The sequence below is a fragment of the Saccopteryx bilineata genome, chromosome 7 (genome assembly GCF_036850765.1).
Source record: "Saccopteryx bilineata isolate mSacBil1 chromosome 7, mSacBil1_pri_phased_curated, whole genome shotgun sequence".
NCBI lineage: Eukaryota > Metazoa > Chordata > Mammalia > Chiroptera > Emballonuridae > Saccopteryx > Saccopteryx bilineata.
The window spans coordinates 9,302,723-9,319,023 of NC_089496.1; positions in this window are offsets into that span (position 1 = coordinate 9,302,723).

The window sequence follows — 16,301 nt, forward strand, 5'->3', positions numbered from 1 at the left end:
AATTACAAATCTCACTAAAAGCAGAAAACATAGTTTGAAGAGACAAAGCAGCATCAGAACCCGACTCAGATATGGCAGGGATGCTAGAATGATGACACTAAGAATTCAGAACACCTATGATGAAGATGCTAAGGGAGCTAGCAAATAAAGTAGACTGCATACAGAAACAGATGGACGACGTAAGCGAGAGATAAGGTTTTTAAAAAAGAAACAAAAATAAATGATAGAGCTTTTAAAAAGCATTAACAGAAATTTAAAAAAATATTTCTGATGAACATTACTAGACTGGACACAGCTTAAAAAAATCTGAGCTTGAGGATATCTTAATAGAAATCTCCAAAAACTGAAGAGGAAAAAAAGCAGACTAGAATATGCAAGCAAGGTGAGACAAGTGCACAGGGTATGACACACTGTTGTCCATGTGCATGTGTTTCTTTTCTTCTTCTTAATCCCTGCACCTTTCACCTGGTCCCCAACCCTCGCCTCAGACAGCTCAGAGAACACCAGGCGGTATAAATGCAAACCAACCAAACAAACAAAAAGTACAAATGCTATCTAGGCCTATTATATGTAAATTATAGAAAACCAAAGACAAAGAATCAGTCCTGTAAAAAAGTCAAGGGTTGGGAGGAAACACTTTATTTACTAGAGGAGCGAAGATAAGAATTTCATGTCTCCTCCTTAGAAACCATGTAAGCAAGAAGAGAATGGAGAGAAAAATTTAAAGTGTTGAGAGAAATAAAACACCAACCTAAAATTTTGAACTCTAATAAATTATCCTTTAAAATTGAAAGAGAAATAAGAATAAAGAGTGACATTACATAATGATAAAAGGATAAATTCTCCAAGAAAGCTTAACAATCCTTGAGGTGTATGTGTCTATGAATAAAATGAGGCAAAAATGGATAGAAATTGTAAGGACAAAGAGATTAATTCAGTATCATAGTCAGAGACTTTACACCCCTCTATCAGAAATGGATAGATCCAATAGGCAAAAAATCAACTAGGACATAGTTGACCTAACAATACCATCACTCAACTTGATATAACAGACATTAATAGACGACTTCGTCTAGCAGTAGCAGAATACACAACCTTCTTGTGCTTGCATGGAACATTCACCCAAACAGAGCACACCCTGAGCCCTCAAACACACCCTCACAAATTTAAAATGTAGAAATCACATAATTTCTGCTCTCAGATCATAATGGATATAACTAGAACTAAATAATGTAAAAGTAGTTGGAAATCTCTCCCAATACTTAGAGGTTAAACAGCATACTTTTAAATAATATGGATCAAAGAAGAAATTTCAAGTAAAAATTTAAAGTATTTGAACAAAAGAAATGAAAACACAGTAACACAATTTGCAGGATCCAGAAAATGTAGTGCTTAAAGGATAATTTATAACATTGAATAAATATACAAAGGTGGGCAGGCCCTGGCCGGTTGGCTCAGCAGTAGAGCGTCGGCCTGGTGTACGGGGGACCTGGGTTTGATTCCCAGCCAGGGCACACAAAAGAAGCGCCCATTTGCTTCTCCACCCCCCACCCCCCCTCCTTCCTTTCTGTCTCTCTCTTCCCCTCCCGCAGCCAAGGCTCCATTGGAGCAAAGATGGCCCAGGCGCTGGGGATGGCTCCTTGGTCTGCCCCAGGCGCTAGAGTGGCTCTGGTCACGGCAGAGTGACGCCCCAGAGGGGCAGAGCATTGCCCCCTGGTGGGCAGAGTGTCGCTCCTGGTGGGCGTGCCAGGTGGATCCCGGTGGGGCGCATGCGGGAGTCTGTCTGACTGTCTTTCCCCGTTTCCAGCTTCAGAAAAATACAAAAAAAAAAAAATATATATATATACACACACACACACACACACACACACACACACACACACAAAGGTGGACAAATGTAAGTTTACAGTTGTGAGTACATGAAACAGTTTATGTTTGTATTATTATTTATTAATTACTGTATTGTTTATTTGTATTACAACTATAAACCTACTTTTGTCACCATGTATTAGAAAAGAAATATCGAAAATCAATCATTTAAGTTTTCATCTTAGAAAACTAGAAAAAGATGAGCAAATTAATTTCAAAATAAGTAGAAAATAAATAATAAAAAATACAGCAGTAATCTGTATACCAGGACATCAATAGAGAAAATCAATGAAACCAAGAGCTGGTTCTCTGAATAGATCAATAAAATCAATAGTCCTCTTGATAGGTTAATTTAACAAAAAGAGAGAGTAGACACAAATTACTAATGTTAGAAATGAAAGAGAGGACATCATTCCAGAACCCATGCACATTAAAATGAGAAGTTCTATGCCCACAAATTTGATAACTCAGATGAATTTGATAACTTATTTCTTACAAGAAGATATACAGATGACAACCATGTGAAAGATGCTCTACATCATGTCTATGGAAGTAAAAGTTAAAACAAAGATATATCCCTATACACCTATAAGACTGGTGAAAATTCAAAATACTGACAACACCAAATGCCAGTGAGGAGGTGGAGCAACAAGACCATTGCTAGTGGGAATGCAAAATGATACAACCATTTTGCAAGACATTTATCATCTTACAAAACCAAACATATTCTTACAGTATAATTTAGAAATTACATTCACTGGTCTTATCAAAAGTTCGAAACTTATGTCCACAGAAATACCTGCATGTAGATGTTTATAGCAGCTTTATTTGTAGTTGCCGAAATCAGAAAGCAACCAGAATAGCCTTCAGTGGCTGACTAAAATATAAAATATAGTGAATCTAGAAAATGGAGTATTTATTATTCAGTGATAGAAAGAAAGGAGCTCTCAAGCCGTAACAATTCAAGAAGGAAATTTAAATATGTGTTGCTAATTGAAAGAAGGCAATAAGAAAAGGTTACCTATGTTTTTCCAAATCCGTGGAACATACAATACCAAGAGGGAACCCTAATATAATCTATGAATGTTGGGCAATGATGTGTCAATACAGGTTCATCAACTGTAGCAAATGTACCATTCTTGTGAGGAGGCTCTGCCTGTGTAGGGACAAGAGCATATGAAGAATTTTTATAACATTTTCTTATTTCACGGTAAACCTAAAACTAATCTAAAAAATAAAGTCTACTTAGAAAATAAATAGACTGAGTGTTTCTACAAAGGTGGGAATGAAGTGAGAGTGAATGATGAGGATGCCTTGGGTGATTGAGTCAAACGGTGCTGCTCAGTGCAGAAGAATGGATGGGAGTTACAGGTTTGCTGGAGGGTGTGATCGTGGTGGTGCTGGTGGCACGCTGCTTTGACTGGGACATGTTATTTAGTGTGGTTCCCTGGGAAGCCAACTCTAAAACAGACTATTGGGAAGGAAGCTTATCAGGGAGTGCTCCTAGGACCAACACCTGTGGAAAAGTGGAAGTAGCAGGATTAGGCAGAGGGAGAGGCTGGGCACCGGAGCGTTGATGAAATCTCAGCCAGCACCTCAGGGAGCTCTGACTGGGATGAACCTTCAGTTCTGTCCTGACTTGAAGCACCAGTCATTGCACACAGACTTGCCTCCTTGAGAGGTGTGACCTTGGGTGAGGTTGACATGTGCGGCTGAGGACACATGTCTGGAGAGACCAGGCAGGACATTCTAGTATATAGGCAGTAAGTCCTTCAGTTTCACAGTAGGTGTGGGTGGCTAAGCACAGCCTCTACAATAGGATATCTTTGGAAAATGCTTGTAAACATGTCCATTAGGCCACCGACAGGATAAGAATTGTGCTGGAGATGTAATTATCACTGGTAACTAGGTGAGTGCAATCAGAACATCTCTTTTTAGAACAGGATCAGGAAGTATATCTATCTTTTTTTTAGACTGCCACATGCAAGGCACTGTTGTAACATTCTCTCGTGTGTTAGTTCATTAATTTGTGACAGTAGGTAGATTTTAATATCTTCTTTTTGGAAGAAGAAATAAGTTCAGTGAGATGCGTGTGATTTTCCACTCCTCTATATTGCTTTGATAGATTGCTCTTTAGAGGGTAGAACAGGTCTGAATTATGAGGCCCTGTTCAGTGGGAGGGTTTGGGGAAAGTGGCCATTTGAAAATAGAAAAATCTGAGATGCCTCTGAGCTTTTAAGGAGGAATATTATCAAGAGATAAAAGAATAAACTCTCAAAAGGTGTAGGATGGTGAAAAATAATGATTTCACTCACTTTTCAGCATAATTCTCTTTAAATGGATTGGTGTCAGGCCACATAAAATTAAGCTAGTGATTATTTAGTAATGTTGGCTGTCCTTTCTAGGCAAACACTATGGTGGATAGTAAAGTCTTTTCTACTTTCGGCCAATGGTCTGTTCCTGCTTATAATAAGAAATATTTGGGTCTGCATTATTTTCTAAAGCTAAAAAAGAGGAAGGACAACTTGAATCTTATTTATTTTGCAACTGACCCACATTGAATCAACACATAGCATAATATAAATCCTATATCCTGACTGCTAATCTGTGCTTATCTAAAAGAAATTTCCTAATTTACATAGTACATATTTTAAACTTTAAAATGAACATAACCCTGATTTCTTGGATGTGTATGGGATTCATATAGAAATAACTTCAGGCCACAGAGAGAAAAAAAAAGGGTTTGTTTTGAGACCACTGAAGAATCCTGGAAGATTTTGCCTTGAACAGCACAGAACTGACGTAAGTGTGATAAGATTTGAGACTAAAGGGTACACTGGAGCCATATAGCAAAGAGATAAGCATTTCAAGACCCCAAATTCAGTGGCAGTGTCTGAACAGAGCTTAGGAAAATATATTTAGCCATATTTGGAGATTGAGAGAGAGTTGAGAGTGTCAGGCAAGGAAAACTATCACCACGATTAAGATTTCTTCATGATTTGAACTCAGGGATGAAGTGATTATATTTATAAACCTCACAATTTTGTATCATCTCAGGCCTGGAGTCCTTCTCCAAAATTCTAAAGTATGTTCTATTTTCAAAATAATAGAATGATCTTTCTCTTGTGTCCCAATCATGAATTTTCAAATGCCTATTATATGTTTCCTCAAGAAGATCCTGCTCTTGTATCACATTAAACAAAACGTTAGTCTTATTATTTCTATTTCAAGTGGGTTTTTCTTTTTCCCAGCTCCTGTCATTTATAATATTATCCCTATTCAAAATTAAAAAATGATTTACTATTTCATCATATTATATTTACAGAGTAAATTCCCTGGCATCACCTTTATTTTACAGACGAGGTAAGTGAGGTTCAGAAAGATTGGGTATACGATTCAACTCACAAAAAGAGTACAGGCAGGATTTGAGCCCAAGACTGTCTGACTCCAAAAATGTGCTCCTTTTACTACTCCAAATATTCATTCCATTTCCTCTTTTCATTAAGAGTCTATTCCTAGGTATTATTGCTTGTATTTGTGTATCATTTTAAAATTTATTTCCCACAATTGTCACCCTAGTACTCATCTTTGCTTTCTGTTTTAAGGATGTGAAAGACTCCTGATTTGGTTTGCTATTTCTATTCCCTTTTCTTCTAAGCCAGTCAGCAAGTCCCTGTTGGTTTTTCTATTCTTAAAACACTGCTTCTACTTGGCTACTCCTTTACTCAGAAATATTTGTTGGTTCCCTTCCACCTTTACAATAAACTCCCTACCTTGGAATACAATGCCCTTCACAATCATTTCAATCTGTTTTTCTAACTGTACTCTCACTGCTCCCAAATACACACAGTCCTTAAGACAAATGTATCTATTCATGGTAAGTCACACACTGTCTCTTGAACTTACCAGTATATGTGGAAATTCCTGTGTCTGGTTCTCACACACGCAGTTTCCTTCATCTGGAAAAGTCATAAAAGCTCCCTGTGATGATTTCCCATGATCCTCTTGGCACTATGCTAGAAGTTTTACAGGCATGATTTCTAATCTTCAAACAAACTTTCTAAGTCTCTCATTTTACAGGGGAAAAATGTCTTTAAGTATTAAGAAATTTGTACAAGATGACACAACCACAAAGAGAATGGCGTGGCTGCCTGGTACGTCTGCCTACAAATGTCATGATCTTTTAGCTTTTTATTCTGTGTTCTGAATGCCTCTTTTTCTATTTGAGATTTTATCTATAACCTGAAATCTAACTGAAATCCTAACTTCTTCATATATAATTTCTTATATATAAAAGAATATATTTTCCCCTTTGAATTTCTTAAATCTTATTTATGTTCAGGTGTGTGTGTATAAAATTCATTTCACATCGGCCATAATCCTTCTGAGCCACAGTTCTCTTTTCTGTGCACTTGTATTATTGACTTAACTATATTCTGTATTCATCAAGAGTGTCATCTTCTTGTATGACCATTGTTCATAATTTTGGTAAATGTAAATAGAATTAAATAGGCACTTAAGGATTTGCTAGGGAAAAAATAACTTAATGGAGAAATGAAATTATTCTTTAGCAAACACCATAAAAAGAGAGAAAGATGCATAATTATGAAAACAGATTAATTTCTCTTCCTGCTATCATCAAGCAGGTTGTAATGTACCTGATCCATAGATGAACAGAAAATAAAAACTATGACCAAAAAAAAGTGAAAATACTGGAACACAAATTAGTGTTAGGAGAGTAATGGCTTTGTCATCACTTTTAGGCTTTGCTGTGTTTCAGATTGTGTGGCGAATAAGGCAGAGGAGCAGGCAGCACGAGGCACAGAAAGGCCAGAGTCGGTGCAGAGTGAGGTCCGGCCATGGTGGGCAGCCCTGACTCTTGCAGCAGCCTTCACAGCAAAGCTCTGCCTGGGATGAAATGGAGGAGTTTGCAGATGGTGGTCACCCAGGCAATCTATAGCACATCTAAAAGTCACTAGCTCCTTGTAGCTACTTACATTGAAATGCTAAATAATTACAATGAAATAAAATTGAAAATTTAGTTCCTTAGTTACAGTAGCCACCCTTCAAGTGTGAAGAAGCCACATGTAGCTAGTGGATACTGTATTGACCGTGCAGATGCAGAACATCATCATTGCAGAAGATTTTATTGTGCTGTTCTGACTAAAGTACAAGTAACAGAAGCTATTTTCTTTTCCAGATTTCTCTGTCTCCAAAGTCTATAGCTTGTCACTTAGTATGGTTAAAAAACCAAATATATAAATAATTTAAATAAATTGCAGTAAGTTCACTTAGTATTGTAGAAATGGTCCCAGTAAAATTTTATGTTTTTTTTTCAGAGAATAGATAAATAGTCTTCAAGGTTTGGGAGGAATTGATAGTAGTAGATGCAGTGATACCTGAATTGTGCATTAATACATTTTTTGAGTTGAGAAAAGGCGTTGTGGCAACAAGCAGAGCACAAGGTTAAGGGGGACAAAAATGTGTGGAAATGGCTGATGGCATGATGGCTGACAAAATGTGTGGAAAATAGTAAGTGATTCACTTTGGCTGGGATTTAGAATAAATACAGGAAAGAAATGCAAGATTCAGGAACAAGGTGGATTGAGATCAACTAGTGTGGTCTTAAAAGTTTGTTTTTAACTTTATTATTATTATTATTATTATTATTATTTATTATTATTATTTTTGTATTTTTCTGAAGCTGGAAACCGGGAGAGACAGTCAGACAGACTCCCGCACCCACCCCACAGGGATCCACCCGGCACGCCCACCAGAGGGCAATGCTCTGCCCACCAGGGGGCGATGCTCTGCCCCTCCAGGGCGTCGCTCTGCAGTGACCAGAGCCACTTCAGCACCTGGGGCAGAGGCCAAGGAGCCATCCCCAGCACCCGGGCCATCTTTGCTCCAGTGGAGCCTTGGCTGCAGAAGGGGAAGAGAGAGACAGAGAGGAAGGAGAGGGGGAGAGGGGGAGGGGTGGAGAAGCAGATGGGCGCTTCTCCTGTGTGCCCTGACCGGGAATCGAACCCGGGACTTCTGCATGCCAGGTCGACACTCTACCACTGAGCCAACCGGCCAGGGCTTGTTTTTAACTTTAATCAAGAACTTTTATAAGGGACATTGCCATTTGTTCCTTGAGAAGATCAATCTCCTATCCCTATGATGTTAGATTGAATAAGTGTCACTGAAAGAAAAAGGAAGTGAAATTCTTTAGGAGACTGCCCCGTAATTAGGGACACAGAAAGAGAATGAGAGAACTATGTGCTATGTAACCTATATTAATGCAGGAAGAAGGAAGAATCAGAAATGACTCAGATTTCAAGTGAGAGAGGAAGATCACTACACTGCCACCCAGGGCCATAAAGTCAGTTTTAACGTGTTAATTTCAAACATTTAGCCACAAAGTGAGGGGAGTCTCACTGGAGGGAAACATTTGGGCTTCATCCTGTAAGAGTTGGACCCTAAAGAGGAAATGAGATGATGGAAACACATAAGATCCTGCTGTAGAAACAAGTAACGGGAAGAATTCAGTGAAGAAGTAAGACAAGGGGAAGGCAGAGAAGGATGGTAACAGAGCCTGAAAGTCCTGTGAGAGAGGCCCCAGGGGATGAGTGGTTAGCAGGCTCCACATTCGAAAGGAACTCAAGGGCCACCCTAGGGGAAAGGATGTGGGCATTTGGAGAACATAAACGTCTGTTGAGACTTCCTCAGTAGAGTTGGATAGACGGGGATGTATGACTGATGATAAAGGATTATTTGCGTAGGAGCTGGTAATGAAGTAGGTAACAATTTTGTTCTTTCCCTTTTCTTCTCATGTCTCCATCACACACTTTTACTCTTGCTTCCTATTTCAGTGAGAAAATAGAAGCAATCAGAAGACATTTAAACCATCACACTTAACGGCTATCTAAATCTATATCTATTTACTATTTTTTTTCTTGTTACTGTAGATGAACTGTCTGGTCTTCTAATAGAAAACAACCATCCAACTTGCTCTGCACCCCATTCCTACTCACCTACTCATCTTGATATCACTTCAACAATAAAGTTCCTTCTCCATTATGCATTATCAAATATATTTAAAAGCATTCTCTTTTGGTCAACTCTTTCTACCAGTTACCATACCACTCCTCTTTTTTCTTTACAGGAAAGAAATTTGAAAGCAATGTTTGTTTCAGTCTATTTTCTCTGCCCACCTCTCCATATTTTTGCACTCAACACTGCCTTAAGATCACTATTATCAAGGTCAATATATCTAAGTTATGTGCCACTTCTAGATTTAGTCAAAAAGGGACCCTTCCCTGGTGCCCAAAACTTAGAACTTTCTGCTCTAGCTTCCACTGGCTGGCTCCTTCCGCGGAGGAAGGCATCGAGGTCAGGGGGAAACGCTCGCCTGGACCTCTGCTTGTCTTCTAGACTCCATTCCAGGAACCTCATGCTTTCCTGCTAAAATCACTTGAGTCCACTTCAGAATCTGCACTGGCCTGTTTCTGGGTCTGACAACCTCAAGAGTAGATTACACCACTGGTATACTGATCTCTATTCCAGAAGGCTCACCAAAAAGCAGCTGTTTTTAAATAAAAGGGAAGAACTTTTTAAAAAGTTTGTTAGCTTGATTTGTAACAAATGTCCAGATGTGTAGTATGTGCTACATATACCAAAAGTGTTAAACATAGGCCTGACTGAATTCAATTATTAAATCCTAGTATATTTTTACTTCTCCAAGCAGTAGCATTTGCTAGAGTGAATCACTTTCTTCTCTTAAAGCCCTTCTCCCCTGTGACCTTGCACATTACATCTTCTCACACTTATTTCTGTGACCTTGGACATGGTGCCTGAAACTCTTGTCTATCTTTACACATTTTCTAATTATGTCATCTGTGTTTGTAACTTTAAATGCCACCATCTCCAGATGACTCCCATAATATATTTTACTTAGAACTCTGACCTCTAGATTCCCACATGGGTGGCCTGCTTGAACACATAATTTGGCTGTCTAATAATTATGTCAAAATATAATACTCAAAATTGAGTTACTGATCTTTCTCCTCCAAACGTTCCTGTTCCCCAGCCTTTCCTATCTCAGTACAGCATTGTCAAGATCAGGTTTACAGTTGTGCATAGGTAAACCCAATTTTAAAGAATAAACGGAGTTTATTCTTTTCTTGCTATTTATTAATTATTGTATTATTTCTCATATAAGCAGCTATAAACCTCCTTTTGCCCACTCTATTCTTACACTTACTCATGCTTCTCTCTTTCTCTTAAACCCTGTATCTCCCAGACTATGCTACTTCTACCTGTTTCATGTATCCAAAAATCTGACTTTTTGTTTCCATGGCAATAATCTAGCCTAAATAATGTTGCCTTTTACCTGGATTATTGCAAAAAAATTTTCTATTAAGTTTTTATCATAATATTCAGAATTCTCTTGATAGCATGTTAGTTATATCAATTCACTCCACTGCTCAAATCCTGCAATGTTTTACAGTCTCTTACAGAGTAAAGCCCAAACTCTGAGCTAAACTAGGAGGCCCTCAGTGATGTGAACAACCCACTAACTCTGCTTTCTTCTTCTTCTATTGCTGTGCCTGCACTCACTCCAGCCCAGTCACCCTGGTTTCCTTCCAGTCTTCAATCCAATAGGCAGGTACCTGCCTCGCTGCCTTTGCACAGAGCATTCCCTTTGCTCAGATTGGTCTTTCTCCAATTGTCTGTGGTTTCCAATCCTCATCTCTTTGCCTCAATGTCACTGAAGTGAATATTCTGAGAGCTATCAATTCACTGAAGAAAGACAATGAAACATCAAGAATGATTAATTACCAACTTAACGCAAAGTGTAAAAGCCAGAAGATCTCCTGTGCTGCATGGAAAGGGACTCTCCTCTCCTGCAGTGGAGAGGAGATGGAAAGGTAACGATCACACACAGGACTTACTGATAAGGCTAGCTGAGTTCTGCAGAAGATTGAATTTTTAGCTTTGGCAAGACTGCTACATCAAAGTCAAGGTCCCCATTGAAAAGAAGTGGGACCCAGAGACAGAATAGTGTGATTCCTGGGTTGATGCCTCAAAAACTCTTGAATCCTTAGATTCCACTTGGACCCTCTGGGCTGGCAAAAGTGGTCATTTGCACTCCCTCTTGTGTGAGGACAATGCAAAGGCCTTTGTTTTATAAGATAGCATTCAACCTAGTGTGAATCCACACCCACTGTTCCTGGAGACCTGGTCAGTAACAATAATCTATTATTACATAATCTGCCCAGGAATTCCTGGACCTGTTTCCAAAAGAGCCCGTATACTAAAAAAGCAACAGAAACTAACCAGCATGTACTTGCAGGAGTTGGAAGAGTGTGTATGTAGATAATGACTGGATTCCAATGATGCTAGATGAAAGAAAGGTGGAACATAAAGTTGAATAAAAGGAATCTTAGGAAAGCCCTTTCCTATGATTCAGCATGCCAATATTCTGTGAGGTATTTCTAGGATGGCTCTTGGAAGCTTGGCTCTAGAATTGTTCCATGGCAAATGGTAGATAAAGGCAAAAAAAGGCTTAGAGAAGTTGACTGAGAAATCGTTGTCCTTTACAAAGTGACCACATAGTTTTCCATGTATTAACCCTTTGAGTAGTGAGTTTTTCATGCTCACTGACCCCTGGAAGTAAGTTTTTTTTTTTTTTAATGAAATTAATTCCAGTTACAGTTTTATTACCTTAAAATCATGTTTGTTTGATAACCAATTTATGGAAACAAGAAGAACATAAATTTGCCTGTTTTTAATGTTGCCTTACACATGTACGATTGTACTCTGGATGGTCAGGAGGCAAGAGGATGTACATGAATATTCGTACTACTCAAAGGGTTAAAATAATAAGAAATGCAGTAGAGAAAGGAGATTTCAGCATTATTGAGACAGTTCTTTATAGGCAGGAGTTGGTGATAGAAAATGCAATTATAGACCTATCCTTCCTCAAAGCAATGGAAATAAGATCCCAAAATATGACCAAAAAATGACCAGATGCCAGCATTTAGTTATGAGGACAAAGTAGGTGTCATGTTGTAATGATAGAAAAGATAAGAGTGGCAGCCAGGAGAGCATGATGTGCAGAGACCTATGGAAATAGTCAACAAACAGTGCTCCTATGCCAAACAAATGAGCAGACAATATAAATACTGCTCAATTTAAACAACTGGGGAAGTTGAGGGTAATCATTAGGAGAATAGCGTCAAAAAATATCATGGATCCTGTCCTACTTCTAGACCTAAGCTATTCCTTGAGCCATTATGCAATTATTGAAAGTTCTTCATGAAGAATAAATCTTCAGCACTAAGACAAATGTATAAAGTGCATATTTACTAAAAATATTGTATAAGATCTGAGTGGACCTTAATCCTTGGGGACCAGCAATAGCATCATGGCCCTCATATTAGAGTAGAGACATATGATTACCAGGTGATAAATGTTATCATGGACCATAACAAAGTTACAGTGTGCCTAGTGGATTCACAGACCCAGCCAGAAGTCAGTTCCCAGGTCCCTGGGTTTATAATTAGAATGAGTATACAATGCCGTTGGCAGAATCCTCATAAGTGACTTTTGTGACTTGTACAGTGAGTTAGTCTAGTGAATCATATCAAATGGAACCTTCTGATCTTGCCCCATCAAGTCGCTAGCTGTTATGATCCCTGAGGGGGATATACTGCTCCAGTTCTTCATTTCAGTGTATACGTGAAGAAATATCTCAGGTTTGGATCTCACAGGATTGGCTGAGTTCTCTGTTGCAACTGCATTGCAATCCGATTTCTCCTTCTAGCAGTATTGCTTCCTGTGCTCATTTATATGGACTGTTCCAAAGTCCTTTTTGCATACATTTTTATTTTAATCTTAAACTCAGTTTCAGGGAACTTGGTTTAAAACAATGACTTCTTTAGTTTGGTCTTCCCTGGGCATATTATATGAAATTCTAATCTCTCATCCTGTCTATCACCCCAATACTCTTTATGCCCATTCTGGGTTTTTTCCTTAACATATAAATTGTATGTACTTTAAACATTGATCATGTTTATTGTCTGTGTGAACCCCTACCTACATACATACACAACAGAATTTCAATCCTACGTGAGAAGGTATCTAACTACATCATTTACGGCTATATCTTCCATTGCCTGGTACATAACAATTTTAGAATATATTAATTGTTGAATAAATGACTGGCTGCAATTCTAGAGATAACATTTCACACTTGCAATCATTTGGGAAGCAAAATCATGAATTTCTAAGATGGAGCAAAGAGCTGTCAAACATCCTATATTTATTGATCAATCACTATTCACTACTTATTTAAAAAAAAACAATATTTTCTTCTATGTACTCTGAATTTAGAGCCAGTATAAAGTAGAGAAAAACCAAAGAATATGATTGCTGAAAGTCATCCTGACTAGTTAATGAGGAAGGGGAAGGGCAAATTCACTGGAAGAAGATTACTTTGGGGAGTCTGGAAAGTAAAAAATCACTGAACGGTGGTAGTAGATGTGAAGCACAATGGAGAATATATATATATTGACTCATATGTATATGAGTCAATAAAACACTGTGTCAGACCAAGCAATGGGAAATATATCTGTATTGTGAAGTTTTACTAACTAGATCACTGAGCATGCGGCGGCAGCACTGAGATAGAGGGCAGTGAGGAATAAGGAGCTCTTTGTTTTTTTCAACAAGTATAATAATAAAACTTGGGTTTTAGAGAATTTAACCAGGCATATACAGGCTAGATTGGCATAGGGCAGAGACTAAAATCAAGAAACCTAAGTAGGAGGTGGTTGTAAAACTCAGAACTGAAATCACTGATAAAGAGATTATAGGAAAATGTACTGGAAATATTGTATTAAAGAGACATATAAAAAAGTCTTGAAAAAGACAGAGTTTGGGACAAGGAGAGGATAATGGAGAATAATTATGATTCATCTTTCTCAGTTAGGCTTATAACATCTTTTATTTCCAAAAATCACTATATATAATTATATCTAGTCCATAAAAAAGAGTACATGGCACAAGTAAGGTAGAAATCAACTCTGATGAGTAAAAATACATATTTGTATTACCTCTTAAGACATAACAGCTCCTTAATGCTGGTATTATAAACTTATTACATTATCTGATTGTGCTAATTTGAAATGGCAAGATTTGTTTGCTCTCTTCCTTCAGATCAAAAGACTTCTCTCAGAAGTCCCCAAAGACATGAACTATCTGGAGGAAATACCATGCACAGAGCTCCCAGAAGTGCACATTTGAGAACCATTAGCAAAGAAAGAGAGGGTTGGCCTAGAATTTCATGGGAATATGCAAGGATAAAGGTTATTGCTAAGGCAACCAGGACTTACACCACCCAGGGACCCAATGCTTGAAGTCAACAACTCCCATAAGAAATGAAAACAAAATAAAAATAAATCAGATAGCATGTATTGATAATTTTCAGAAGGAAATCGAGCCTTTGGAGCCACTTATTGTAGTCAGCCACATGTCACATGCTCCGGGCAAATCTGCTGACGACTGCAGAAGCCCAAGTAATACTGACAAAAGAGACATCTGCAAAAGCATAGGTTGAAATCTTACTATTAAAAGCAAGTGGGAAATAATCTCATGTCATTGTAATCTAGGCATTGAATTATGATTTTAAAATAGTGATTCCTCAAAGTTTTCAAAGGCTAACGTGTCCTTCTGAAGATTTCATAGAAACCCTGAGCCAAAATAGAAAGAAGAAAAATTACTCATGCCATGCAGGCTTGTGGTTTTTCAGTGATCTTTAGAGCTGAGGGCTAATTCTCCGTATTTTACTTTAAGTCAATTTTTTCTTTCTTGCACAGTCTCATGCCAAAGGTGAATATTCCCAATAGTGTGATGCTGTGATACAAAACAAAACAAAAAAAACAACTGTCATGGTTTTTAGAAATCATTCTCAATAATTATTCTGAAATATCATGGTGCTCTGACACAATGTCTCCTGCTTTTTGTCATGCATGGGTGGTGCATGCTTGTATGAGTGCGTGTGTATGCGCACGCGTGCGTGTGTGTGGGTGTGCGTGTGCGCGCGTGCGTGTGTGTGCATGCGTGTGTGTGTGTGTGTGTGTTGTGTGCATAGGGCAATCTATCTCTGTTAGCTGGCCAATATATGGAACTCCAACATTATAGTGTCTGGGATAATTGCTTGCCTTCAAGAACAAACATAATTGATGGCTACATTTTTCCCTGAATAAAAAACATCTAATTTTCCTCTTGTCATCTTCTATCATTTTCCCTCATTGTGGAACAAGATTAAAGAATAGAAAGGGAAAAGGCTGGTGTTATTTTTAAGGCTGATTAAAAATAAGTTTAACTGTTGAGCTAACAGTTCTGATTATATATATTGACATTATTTTAGACTAACATTGAACTTTTTCATTAAATTTTTGAATCATTCTAAATTTCTAGAGTATTGAGAGACACCATCTATGACTGAGAAGAAACCCTAACAATACTGGCACCTCAGCCTAACACAACAAGAAAGACTCTAGACCTCTATCAGTTCGTTTCAAGAAATACATTTTTACCATTTACTATAGCTAGCACTGTGACAAATAATGTGGAGAACAGCCATGCTAATAAGATATTGTCACTACTTTAGTGAAACTTATTATTTTTTCATTAGTTTAAGTCCAAAAAGCTATAATTCTATGGGAAGCAATGTGCACTAACAGCTCCAGTTTATTAGTGAAGCCGTGTTCCAGGCACCCAAGGGAGAGAGTTGAGAAAGGGACCTTTCTCTCCTCCCTGGTTTACCCTAATCTCCTCCCCTAAATATAGATGCATCTTGGATTTTATGTCAAGAATCCTTAGTCACTGAAGAAAAAAATCACATCATAATCTCATAAAATTGATGATTAAACATTCTGGGTTACACCAAAAAAGTAGAAGTTCATAATTTTATACGATGAAGAAAATGTACACTTCTACTCCTGAAAAAATTGGTCAGTTTTAGTCAGTAACCCTCTTAGAAACTCTTAGTATATTGCATATCCTTTCAAAGTCAAGGAATATACCCACCAAAAAGCCATGGATTATATTTACTTGAATACCAATTGTAGAAAGTATCTAGTCAGTTCATAATTGCTATGGAACATTCAGGAATCCTGTATATTCAGGGAACTATGTATATTCAATTTTGATATGAGAGCAATGGACAAAAATATTTATTTTAATGTTGTGTTCTCTTGTGTTGCTATCAGAGTGAACTGTTTTCATGGGTGAGCATAAATAAACTATTCAGTGCAATTTTTTCCTTTGAGGCATGCTCTTTGCATTGTAAAAGTACGCTACACGATTTGCACAAACTCTTGCATCCCTACGTTGCCACAGCTTTGTTCTGTCACAACATGGCTTTTGGAGGGATCAAAGCC